We start from the raw sequence: 13,655 nt of genomic DNA, 5'->3' as shown, positions 1-13,655 counted from the left end.
CTGTATCTAAGTGACTGAGGTTCCGAAGAGCTTCCTGCCTAGTGGCGTGATGATCTGTGACTGCTTATTTGTAGATCAGACTTCTACTTCTACAAGAGAGAAAAATGTCAAGAGAGATTTTTCTAACTCACCAATCCTCCACCCTGTATGATCACCTTTATATAATGCTGTTACCAAGGCCCTGCTTTCAGAGATGGAGATCTACTTGCGTTTCATGTGAAAACGTCTCAAGGGGATTTCATAATCACCACTATCACTGAAGAGAGGTGGGGATGAAGACCTGAAGCCTAATCAGCCATAGAATGAAAAACCAAGGCCCCTGAGTAAAGACCTTTCACTGTCTGACTTGTGTGCATGAGTGCTAAGTCACTTCCGTTGTGTCCGATGCTTTGTGATTCTGTGGACTTTAACCCACCAGGCTCCTCTGTCCATGGGATTCTCTAGGCAAGAGTACTGGACTGGGTTCCCATACCCTCCTCTAGGGGATCTTCCCAACCCAGGGATCGAACTTAAGTCTCCTGTGTCTCCTGCATTGGCAGGTGGATTCTTTACCACTAGCGCCACCTGGGAAACCCTACTATCCTACTATTTATTCTTATTTTTCCCCTTAAAAAAATTATTGAAGTATAGTTGATTTACAGTGTTGTGATTTTTGTTTGGTTTGGTATTTTTGTTGTTTGTTTTTTGGCAGTGAGCTTGAAGTTCAAGCACTAGAATGTCTCCAACCCTCATTTCTCCAGTATGTATTTGGCCTCTTGAATGTGTCTGTTGTGGAGTCGGGCTCCAAAGTCTGAGTGACACAGAATATATCTTATGACCTGCCAGGGTCTGGATTCTCCATTCAGAGCACAATCTGAGAGCATCAGACACTCCTGCTGGGAAAGAGGAAAAAGACTGAAGCGTTCAATATTTTTTCTTAAAATGTAAAGTTAATGGAGCAGCCTGACTAATATGATGTATTTGTTTTGATCTATAACATACCGTTTGATATGTTAGAATGAATTTTAAATTAGCTACAGTAAACAACAAAGAAATGTATAAAGATCATTCTAGGAAAGGCTTTTTAAAAAATAATAATAATTTTTCAATTTGAAATGGAATTCAGATACCAGTAGAAGGAGCTATTGTTGGATGGGTTGGGTGCATAAACAGATGCTTTTTTGGACAGGATTTGTGTGCAGTGTGGGTGGATTACCAAGCCATTTACAATTCATTACTGTGTTGTGGGTACTCATATCCCTTCCATTTTTATCACATCCTGAGGCCAAGAATTTTTTTTAAAAGGTCATTTAGCTTTCAGAAAACTATGAATTATGGTGAAAGCATTGTTCTTTCTCTGACTTTAATGTGCTCATTTAGAGAAAAGTTACTGAAACATACTTTTGCTTAAGCTCTGAATCTGACCCTCCTGCAATCCCTCACATAAAATAGCTTGTCACTAATGACTTCTTGTAGTCTCTGTGCTCATTGCTGATTACATAAATATTTTCTTAACCTAAGATAGCATCCAGAGTAAAAGTATGTTTGTAATTTTTAGAATTATAATCAAATTGTGAAAACTCAGGTACTGACTTACCAGATGAGTTAAGGTTGCTTTGGAATGCTTGAATCACTCAGAGAAGGCAGGAAGAATTTCAACTGGTAAGTGTCAAGTATAGACAAGGAAACCATTTAGTTTTTATAGTAAAAAGAAGAAGATAGAACTGTTGTTGCATTGGGTGATTTTGAGGGATACCTAAGGTGAGGAGTAGCTACTGATCAATACAATTTAATAGTATACAGTGAAAGTGAAAGTCGCTCAGTCATGTCTGACTCTTTGCGACCCCATGGACTATACAGTCCATGGAATTCTCCAGGCCAGAATACTGGAGTGGGTAGCCTTCCACTTCTCCAGGGGATCTTTCCAACCCAGGTCTTCTGCATTGCGGGAGATTCTTTACCAACTGAAGCCACAAGGAACCACTTATTTAAACAAAAAAGTAAAGGGCTTAAGCACAACACTTCTTTAACTAGAGGTTGATTTTTTTTTCTCTTTTCAGTTCTATTCCTTAAGAAATGAAAGCAAGGGCTAAGATTCAACATGGGAGGGGTTTAAGGATAGATTGATTTGATCAACATTCAATTTCATTTCAACATCTTGGAACAACCTTGTTCTTAGTAGTCATTACAAAATTATTTGGTTGCCATTATGTGTAATTCTAGAATTTGATTGTATGAATATCATAATCATGATCACATTAAAGAGAACATTAATAATGAGAGGTTGACAGTGTAGTTTTTATTGGAAATTGAGTCCAAACCAGGATCTTTTGGTCAAATGATTATTTAGGCAGGAGTTATGGTCTGTGGTCATCTTGGCTTAAGGCCGTTACATTTCATAAAAGGAATATCTCAGACTATTTTGCTTATGATGAACATTTACACTGAAATATATATTAGGTAAAAACAATTTTTTGCATCATAAATCAATAATGAAAGTGCTTAATCCCCATTGATCTGTGGCTAAATGGAAAGTGGGCCAAAGCTGGAGATATGAACCTAGAAGGACCTTGAAGCTTTTCATTTCCACTGCTGGTGAGTCACATAGAATGGGTTCTGTGCTCCAGTTTCCTCCCTTTTCTGAAGTTCCTATATCTCTGGAAGTGTCAGATGAGCTTGAAGAAAGAACATACTCCTATAATTTTTAAAGATTCAAGGTCAATAAAGTCAATAGACTACTGAAGGAGAACAGTAAATCTTAACTGAGTTTCCATTAATTAATAATGAAGAATGATTAATACACTCTCAAGTGTCTGGTGTGTGACTATTTTAAAATTAAATTTATCTTTTTGGAACATCTTATGGTAAGTAAGAGAGTCTATTAGTGACATGAAAGCAAACTAAAACTCAGCAAAGGAAGGCAACCACAATGACAGTGTTCTAAAATAATTACATTAAGAGGCAAGACAAAAATATCTATATGATTAGATAACTACTGAGCAAAAGATACTATAGAAAGCACTGCTTCCAAACTGTAGTCCCTCAAGACTATCCTTCCAAAATTCACCTTGCAGGACTGCAGCTGGCCTGTAGGGGGCACAGCACAAGCTTTGGCCCCAGGCAGAGCTGCTGCTGCTGCCGCTGCTGCTGCTAAGTCCCTTCAGTCGTGTCCCACTCTGTGCGACCCCATAGATGGCCTCCTACCAGGCTCCTCTGTCCCTGGGATTCTCCAGGCAAGAGTACTGGAGTGGGGTGCCATTGCCTTCTCCCCAGGCAGAGCTGCAGATATTTAAATCCTGCCTCTCAAGATGTATGGGCCATGTGACCTTAAGATAGTCAGTAACGTTATCTTAGTTTCCACTCTTGGAAAAATGAGGATGATAATGAACTTAAAATAATGTACAGTTGACTCGTTATTTGTGGATGTTGTATTAGCAAATTCACCTACTTAAGTTCATTCATATCACCACACCAATACTCAGCAGCCTGTTGGTGGTCAGTTGTGGATGTGGATACTCACCGAGTGGCAAAAACTTTCAGCCTCCAGGCTCCTAGGAACCATGTTCCCAGATTTTACATAAGGGGATGAGAAGACACTTATTCAATTCTCATACTGAAAACAAGAAGCCTTCCAGGGCATATTTAATGCCATGCTTTTTTCATTTTCATCCTTTTTGTTGATGATTTTGCTTTTCAAAATGGCCCAGGCATTGGTGCTGAAGTGCTATCTAAGTGTTCCTGAGGTTGACCTTAAAACAATAACTGCCTGCTATTTTAGCAGTAAAATGGGTATATTTGGGGACAGCAATGAATTGCAATTTGGGGCATGCAGTCTATGGAAAACTGCAAGCAAATCTAGAGAGCAAAGAAGAACGTTTTTTGATAGAGAAAAGGGAGTTGGGAGGGGATGTGATAAACAGAGACCATTGGAGGAAACTGGGAGTTTGAAGTGTAATGGGTTTTCATTGGCTGGGATGTCACCAGGCAAAGAGAAATTCTTCCTTCATTCTGCGTGGTAGTAAAGTAGTAACCTTTCTGTTGGAGATGCAAAGGTATGTCTCTTCCTGTTAAATCTACAATTGGCATCCAAGTGTTGGGCATGAGTGCTTTCCCTTCTGGCCTCTCAACTCCATTTTAAGTGAGGTTTCTGTTTATTTATTTTTAAACTAAACACAAGAAGGCTGTGATGTATTCATTCTAATGAAGAAAATATGTATCTTAGGTAAATTTTGTTCAGGCATGAGTTATAAAGTTGTTGGCACTGAGTTTAAGGTTAATGATTCAACAATATATATTGAATAAATTATCTTTAAGCAGAAACACATCTATGACAAGTTTATATATTGGCTGATTGATGAAAATCCTATTATCAGAGGTTCATAGATATCTAATCCTGTATTGCTCTTAGAAGCAATTTTCTAGTACTATTTTATGCATTTTTAATATAGATGTTTATTTGACATAAAAAAAAAGATTTAAAAAATCTGCCTAAAGGTCTCTGTTATATTATTCTGGAAATCTGGTCCTCACAATACAGCCTGGTTCCTGTTGCTAGGGACAATGGTTCAGTATTCTTAGTGACTTTAGAAAACATAACTACTGTGAATAATCAACTGTGTATGAAGTATCTATACATTTTGAATTTAAGCCTATTTTCAAAACTTAAATTCCTTACACCTAACTTAGACCTACAATATGATTATGTGAACCTGGCTTTTCTCCATTTTCTCAACTTCTATCTGCTTCACTCCGTCTTTTAGCCTTTTTCACACAATAGAATGAATCAGTTTCCTAAAACACATATTTATTAAGTATAGAATATATACCAGGCGTTTTGCTAAAAGATAGATGCCCTAAAGTTGCTTGGAGATTTATTGTGAAGATGGAAACATAAATATCAGTTCAGAATAATACATGGTCAGTGCTGTGATGGGTTAGGGACAAAATTCTGTAGTAGCACAGGGGATGAACCAGATGAATCTCTGGAAAAGAGGGGAACAGAGAAGTCACAAAGGGTTTAAGACATTTGGTCCAAGCTTTAGTGAATAAGGCAACATTCACCAAGCAAAAAAAAAAAAAAAACAAAAAAACAAACTTAAAAAGAACAGGTCAAGCAGAGAGAATTTCATGCTCAAAGGCACAAAGGTGTAAAAAAGCATTGTTTTACAGTGGTCATGAAGCTGGAAGGTACAATGTGAAGTGGAGGAGGGGAGGAGGACTGCGGGAGAGGCAGAGAGTGCCCGGAGATGAGTTGGGACATATTATGAGGACCAAACATCCAGAATAACACAATAGAGACATTTAGGCAGGTTATTAAAAAAATGTCCAATAAACACCTATATTGAAATGCATAAGATGTAAATGTATAGGTTTAAAATGAAAGTAAAAGAGGAGAGTGAAAAGTTGGCTTGGAGCTCAACATTCGGAAAAGTAAGGTCATGGCATCTGGTCCCATCATTTTATGGCAAACAGATGAGGAAACAATGGAAACAGTGGCAGACTTTATTTTGGAGGCTCCAAAATCACTGCCGGAGAAGGCAATGGCACCCCACTCCAGTACTCTTGCCTGGAAAACCCCATGGACGGAGGAGCCTGGTAGGCTGCATGCAGTCCATGGGGTCGTGAAGAGTCAGACATGGCTGAGCGAATTCACTTTCACTTTTCACTTTCCTGCACTGGAGAAGGAAATGGCAACCCACTCCAGTGTTCTTGCCTGGAGAATCCCAGGGACGGGGGAGCCTGGTGGGCTGCCGTCTATGGAGTTTCACAGAGCTGGACACGACTGAAGCGACTCAGCAGCAGCAGCAAAATCACTGCAGATGGTGACTGCAGCCATGAAATTAAAAGATGCTTGCTCCTTGGAAGGAAAAGCTATGACCAACGTAGACAGCATATTAAAAAGCAGAGACATTACTTTGTCAACAAAGGTTCGTCTAATCAAAGCTGTGGTTTTTCCAGTAGTCATGTACGGATGTGAGAGTTGGACTATAAAGAAAGCTGAGTGCTGAAGAATTGATGTTTTTGAACTGTGGTGTTGGAGAAGACTCTTGAAAGTCCCTTGGATTGCAAGGAGATCTAACCAGTCCATCCTAAAGGAAACCAGTCCTGAATATTCATTGAAAGGACTGATGCTGAGGCTGAAACTCCAATCCTTTGGCCTCCTGATGCGAAGAGCTGACTCATTGGAAAAGACCCTGATGCTGGGAAACTTTGAAGGCGGGAGAAGGGGACGACAGAGGATGAGATGGTTGGATGGCATCACCGACTCAATGGACATGAGTTTGAATAAATTCCAAGAGTTGGTAATAGACAGGGAAGCCTGGCTTGCTGCAGTCCATGGGGTCACGACTGAGCAACTGCACTGAACTGAACTGAAAATATTTTTTCAAGTGAATACTCACATAACTACCACTTGGTTCAGGAGGATGAAAATTTTCAGCTCCTAGAAACTTGTTTCTGCATAATTCTTTCTAACCGCAGCCCTTTTCTACCATGTAAGGACAGGACAGGACAGAGTTGCTCAGTCGTGTCCGATTCTTTGCGACCCCATGGACTGTAGCCTATCAGGCTAGGCCGTCCACGGAATTTTCCAGGCAAGAGTGCTGGAGTGGATTGCCACTTCCTCTCCAGGGGATCTTCCCGACCCAGGGATCGAACCCGCGTCTCCTGCATTACAGGCAGACGCTTTACCGTCTGAGCCACCAGGGAAGCTCTACCATGTAAGGGTAGACTCTATTTCGACTTCCACCGTCATCACTTCCTGGGCTTCTCTATCAATTGAGCACTCGCGGTGGACAGAATAATGCCCTCCCCTGCACCACCCCCAGGTGGCGCTAGTGATAAAGAACCTGCATGCCAATACAGGAAACCTAAGAGAAGCAGGTTCCATCTCCAGGTCAGGAATATCCCCTGGAGGACAGCATGGCAACCCACTCCAGTACTCTTGCCTGGAGAATCCTATGGACAGAGGTGCCTGGTGAGCTACAGTCTATAGGGTCACAGAGTTAGACACAGCTGAAACGACTTAGCACACACACAGGCCCCACCTACCATCCAGTTTGGATGCCCATGTCCTAATCTCTGGAATCTGTAAACTGGTAACCTTACAAGGAAAAATGGACTTTACAGACATGATCAAGGTAAGGATTTTGAGATGGAGAGATTATCCTGGATTATCTGGCTGGGTCCACACACTCACAAATGTCCTTATAAATGAAAGAAGTCAGCAGAAGTGTCAAAATAAGAAGTGATGAAAGAAACAGAGCTGGAGTGATCTGACAGCTGGAAAGGGGTGCCAACAAAGGAATGTAGGTGGTCTCTAAAAGCTGGAAGAAGCAAAGGATGGATTCTCTGTTTGAGTCTCCAGAAAAAACACAGCTTAGCTAATACTTGAATTTTAACCTTTAAAGACAGATTTCAGACTTCTGACCTCCAAAACTAACAAGATAATGAATTTGTGGTGTTTTAAGCCACTAAGTTTCTGGTCATTTGCTTCAGCAGCAACAGGATGAGAATACACCAGCCACCTGTGCATCCCTAGACACTGCCCACTTAAAAAAAATAATTTTATTTGTTTATTTTTGGCTATGCTGAATCTTCACTGTTGTGCAGGCTTCTGTCTAATTGCAGTGAGAGATGGCTATTTTCTAGGCGTGGTGTACTGGCTTACTGCAGTGGCTTCTTTTGTCGTGGAGCACTGGCTCTGTGGCACACAAGCTTCGGTAGTTGTGGCACAAGGCTCAGTTGCTGAGGCTGCCAGGCTCAAGAGCATAACCTCAGTCATTGTGGTATATGGGTTTAGTTGTTCCTTGGCATGTGGGATCTTCTCAGATCGGGGATCAAGCCTGTGTTTCCAGCATTGGCAGGCAAATTCTTCATCACTGAGCCACCAGGGAAGCCCCAGCTTTGCCTACTTTTTAATGTTCTGTAACTGCAATTCTTGTCTCTTGTCTGGCTTCTTCTGAACTCTATATTCTTGACTTTAGACCATTTTTAAAGCAGGAAAGTACCATGCCTAGATCTACATTTTAGAAGTTTATCTTGACATCAGTGTTCTGCCTGTAGCCTGGGAAGTTGAGAGGCTGGGGGTGGCAAGACTTGGCAAGAGGCAAATACAACAGGCTTGCCAAGAAATGGCCAGTACCTAAAAAAAGACAGTGGAAATAGAGAACGGGAAAGATGACTCAGAACAGATAGAAGTTTATAACATAGAATTGTTAAGAATTAATGTCCAGGGAATTCCCTGGTGGTTCAGTGGTTTAGACTCGGTTTTCACTGCCAAGGGCCTGGATTCAACCCCTGGCCTGGCAGAGAAACTAAGATCCCACAAGCTGCAGGCATGGCAAAAAAAAAAAAAAAAAAGAATTGACATCCAAATACAGGCATACCTCATTTTATTGCACCTCGCAGATATACTTTTTATAAGTTGAAGGTTTGCGGCAACCCCACACTGAGGGGTGCCAACCCTACAAGTCCTTGGGCACTGTGTTTTTCAACAGTATTTGCTCACTTTCTGTCTCTGTGCCACATTTTGGTAATTCATGCAATATTTCAAGCTTTATTTTATTATTGTATTTGTTATGGTGATTTGTGATCAGTGATCGTCCATGTGACTATGGCAAAAAGATCACCAGTCATTTAAGGCTCAGATGATGATTAGCCCTTTTCAGCAATAATGTACTTTTTAATTAAGGTATGTATGTTTTTTTTAAGACATAATGCTATTGCACACTTAATAGACTACACTATAGTGTAAATATAACTTTTATATATATTGGGAAACCAGCAAAATTGTGTGACGTGTTTTATTGCAATATTTGCTTTATTGTGGTGGTCTGGAACCAAGCCCTCAATAGCTCTGAGGTAAGCCTATAGGTGTAAGAGATGAGAGAACAGCTAAGAGTAATTCCAAGCATTCTGTTGGGCAACAGTTTGAGTGAAGGTGGTGAATACAGGAGGGATAGTCAGGTTGAGGAGAAAGATAACAACTTGAGGTTGATACATTTGGATCCCAGGCTGGTGTATATTTCTAGATGTTGAAAAATTTCTCCTGTGAGTAATATTCTAGCTGCTGGGTTGACCTTCATTTTAGGTCATGTAGATGTAGAGAGGGCAGCAAAACCACTGATATATGAATCCATATTAAAATACAATGGAGATGTCTTACTTTATCTTCAGTGGTGGGTAATTACCTTGTTGCTCAATGGAAGTTAATTTCTACTCCCTCTTTTCTGCTCCTATCACATAATAGGTGCAATTATATCTCTCACTCAGGGTGATATAATTAAATATCAGCCTTTGTAGAAATGAATTTCCAGAGAGTCTTCTTACGCAGTTGATTTACGCAGTTGTCAGGTTTATCACACAATAGATAAATGTTTTCTTCATGTAGCTTAATATAACAGGTATCTGCCTCCAAATGGGAGTGTTTCTAGATAGTCCAGGCAAAGGGTCCGTTTATTGCATCTGACAGCTTTATTGCTTTATCAGTTATTTGCTTAGGCAGGATTTTATTATATGTAAAATACTGACATAAATTATGGGGAGGAGAATTGATTTTTTTCACATGGGTTTGACTCATTTTTCATTGTTTGTATGTGCCAAGTTTGATATTGTACATTTTCTCCTAGTGTGTCAATTTAGTTTACAACTTATTTCCCTGCTTCTACAAATACTGTTATTTAGTTCTCAATTGTTTTATTTTTGTGACTGTTCATGTTCGCAAACTAAGCCACCTATAGAGTTAATAGCTGTATACACAAACATAGATAAAATACATAACTAATAAAAGTAAATAGATTGACTCTAAGAAAAATTCTGGATAATTCTTAGAATTCTTCTCTTAAAAATTAGGAGAGATACAGTGCCATATCCCCCTCTGCCAGTTGCAAGAGAAACAAGGCTAGAACTTGGCTGGGATCAGCCATGTAGATAATCATGTTTGGGGAGATCCATGGGTTTTCAAAATGGACAACAGCCTGGGAGTCATTCTCATGGGGACAGGCATGTAGAAATCTGGGTCTGGAAGACTCATTTGGCTCTCAAGGCAAACATGGCTAGGCATAGACAAAATGTGGTCAGTTGGTAGATCCGGATAGGCAGGTACTGAGCATGGAGAGTCAATGACAGAGTGCACCAATTCAGTCATAGAAAGTAGCCAGCACTATGGCCAGGCTGTCAAAGTCCCTCAGATCTCCTCTACTACTTTTGTGGACCCACACTTTTTCTACTGAAATCTTCAGTGGATTGCCTTTAGCATCCTGGAGTTGCTTCATCTCAGTGGAGAGCCTAAAGTTCTCAGAAGTTTCACCTCCTCGGGGTCATTACAAATTCCCTCCTATACCTTAACCAGTGATAATAGGTGCAGGGATACAAAAAGCCCAGCAACTGTGAGGTGGGACAAACTCCAGGGCACACCTTACAGTCTGCAACTCCTTCTGAAGTCAGACTAAGGCTGAGCTTCAGCTAAGATTGCACTGTTGCTTGACTGCTTTCCCTTTCCTGTTCTGCTCCACAGCCCTGCATTGGTTCCTCTGAGGAACAGCCCCTTAATAAGGCACTTGAATAAAAACCTTAGCTCAGAGTCTGGTTCTGGGACAGACTGCCCTAAGCCAACTAATAAACCAATAGCCAAGACAGCAGGGCTATAAGAACAAGGAGAATGATTATCACGATAATATAATAATAGCTAACCTTGACTGATTCTTACTCTGTCCCAGGAATGGTTCTAAATTGTTTTGTATATAGTTTTTCCATTGGATTCTTTGAAGAGTTAAATGGAGTAGACTTATTATTCCCATTTTACAGCTTAAAAAAGTGAGACTGGGAATTCCCTTGTGGTCCAGTGGTTAGGACTTGGTGTTTTCACTGCTAAGGGCCTGTGTTTAATCCCTAGTTGGGAAACTAAGATCCCACAAGCCAGGCAGCATAGCCAATAAGAATTAAAATTTAGAGATATGAAGCAACTTGTTCAATATCATATGGCTAAAAAATAAAAAAAGAACATTTTAGAGAGAGGTCAGTAGGATCATTATTGTGTATCAAGCATTGAATGTTAGATTTTAGGACTATTCATCTCCGTCTGTTCCACCCCTCCACCCCCATCCCATTCAGATTATGTCTGGCTCTGAGCCAATTATGTGGACTGATGTAGATTTATCTGTCGAAGAGATGAACTTGGGATGGGAAGCGACTGATCATTTCGGTAATTTAGTTTGCAGCCTCGCAAATTAATCATCTTGTGAATATTAGGTAGCTTAATAACAGACTCTGGATGATTTGGGATAAATTCAATACTGCTGTTAGAACAAAACAAAGGGAATATTGTTTGGTACCTAGTTGATAACTGTATTGAATGACCACATTGAAAGAGTCGTTATGTTCAGGTGATTGATACAGGTAATGTATACAGTAAATAGAGAATGAGGAAGATGTTGTATGTTTGAGGAGTAGTGTCCAGATAGAAATCTTGGGTTTTTCAACTTGCATTGACCATTGTCTCTGTTAAGTGGCCCAGATGCTGGTTTGGGGCACTGTAGCACTGAGTCTAGAAGGGTCATAACCAGGAGTTTTTTTCATTATGCAAAAATTTTTGAATTTTTATGTACCTAATGGAAGTAAGTGGAAGAAAGTGAAAAGGAACTAAAAAGCCTCTTGATGAAAGTGAAAGTGGAGAGTGAAAAAGTTGGCATAAAGCTCAACATTCAGAATACGAAGATCATGGCATCTGGTCCCATCACTTCATGGGAAATAGATGGGGAAAGAGTGGAAACAGTGTCAGACTTTATTTTTTTGGGCTCCAAAATCACTGCAGATGGTGACTGCAGCCATGAAATTAAAAGACGCTTACTCCTTGGGAGAAAAGTTATGACCAACCTAGATAGCATATTGAAAAGCAGAGACATTACTTTGCCAACAAAGGTCCGTCTAGTCAAGGCTATGGTTTTTCCAGTAGTCAAAATGTGAGAGTTGGACCATGAAGAAAGCTGAGTGCTGAAGAACTGATGCTTTTGAACTGTGGTATTGGAGAAGACTCTTGAGAGTCCCTTGGACTGCAAGGAGATTCAACTAGTCCATTCTGAAGGAGATCAGCCCTGGGATTTCTTTGGAAGGAATGATGCTGAAGCTGAAGCTCCAGTACTTTGGCCACCTCATGCGAAGAGTTGACTCATTGGAAAAGACTCTGATGCTGGGAGGGATTGGGGGCAGGAGGAGAAGGGGATGACAGACGATGAGATGGCTGGATGGCATCACCGACTCAATGGATGTGACTTTGCGTGAACTCCGGGAGTTGGTGATGGACAGGGAGGCCTGGCATGCTGCGATTTATGGGGTTGCAAAGAGTCGGACACGACTAAGCGACTGAACTGAGCTGAATGGAAGGACAATAGATTGAACTAAAAAGCTTAAACCCTTTTATAGAGAACATCAAAATGTTTTCTTATCCAAAAGGATGCTGTGTGGTCAAAGAATGCCAGACTGAGTCATAGTATTTTGTTTCTAGTCCACTCTGCTATCAAATAGATTGTTAACCTTGAGAAAGCCAGTTTTTATTCTCTCCAGGATCTGAATTCCCAGGTTATCTTCTGTAAAACAAAATTAATAGGGGGCATTAGGGAAAGGTGCCTCATCCCCTGTGACCCTTCACCTTTTCTACTTGATGAGAATTATACCTGTTTTGATATCAGTATATCTGATATAGTGCCATCAATAAAATTTATGTAAGCATATCACTAATTTGTATCAATTTGTTCAACTAATTCATTGTATGAAATAATAGTGAGAAATGTAGAAATCATAAGAACACAGTTCAATGAATATTCAGGAAATAAACACACCTATGGAACAAGCACTAAGGCTAAAAACAGAACTCACCAGCATCACCGAAGTGCTTACATATCCTCTCTAGTCATTAGCAAGTCCCTCTCCTCAAGAGTGAAGACTACCTTGATTTTTAACACCATAGCTTAGGATTGCCTGTGCTTATACATAATAAAATGAAATCAAATTATATGTAGTCTTTTATGTCAGGCTTCTTTCACTCACTATTATTGATGAGATTCATCCACACTGAATGTAATTTTAGTTTATTCATTTTCTTTGCTATATAATAATTCTATTGGATGAACATAACTCAATTTATCCATTCTACTGTAGGGAAAAAGCTGGTTCATTTCCTGTTTTTTTTTTTTTTTTAATATTACTTAGAGTGTAACTATGAACATTCTTTCTTATTTATTTAGTGGAACATGTATGAGCATTTGTGATGGGTACATACCAGGGAGTTGAAAGGGTAGGTCCTAATGCTTGCAAATATTTAGCTTTGTGTATACTTCCAAGTAGTTTCCCAAAATGACTGTACAGGAATAATGGACTTTCACATATAAAAGAAGGAACAGGAAGTCCCTGGGCACATCAGAACATTCCTCGACTGGTCAGCTGGTGGGTCTGGACGGGGGTGATTAGGACTTGTTAAGCTAGAGGGAAATGGCAGCCCACTCCAGTGTTCTTGCCTGGAGAATCCCAGGGATGGGGGAGCCTGGTGGGCTGCCGTCTATGGGGTCGCACAGAGTCGGACATGACTGAAGCGACTTAGCAGCATCAGGAGCAGCAAGCTAGAGGAGAAGGCCTGGTAACAGAAATGAGAAAATCATGCTGACTAGTAAGTAAAAGAATTT

This window comes from Capra hircus, chromosome 2, assembly GCF_001704415.2.
Source record: "Capra hircus breed San Clemente chromosome 2, ASM170441v1, whole genome shotgun sequence".
Classification (NCBI taxonomy): domain Eukaryota; kingdom Metazoa; phylum Chordata; class Mammalia; order Artiodactyla; family Bovidae; genus Capra; species Capra hircus.
This window is presented reverse-complemented; position numbering follows the sequence as displayed.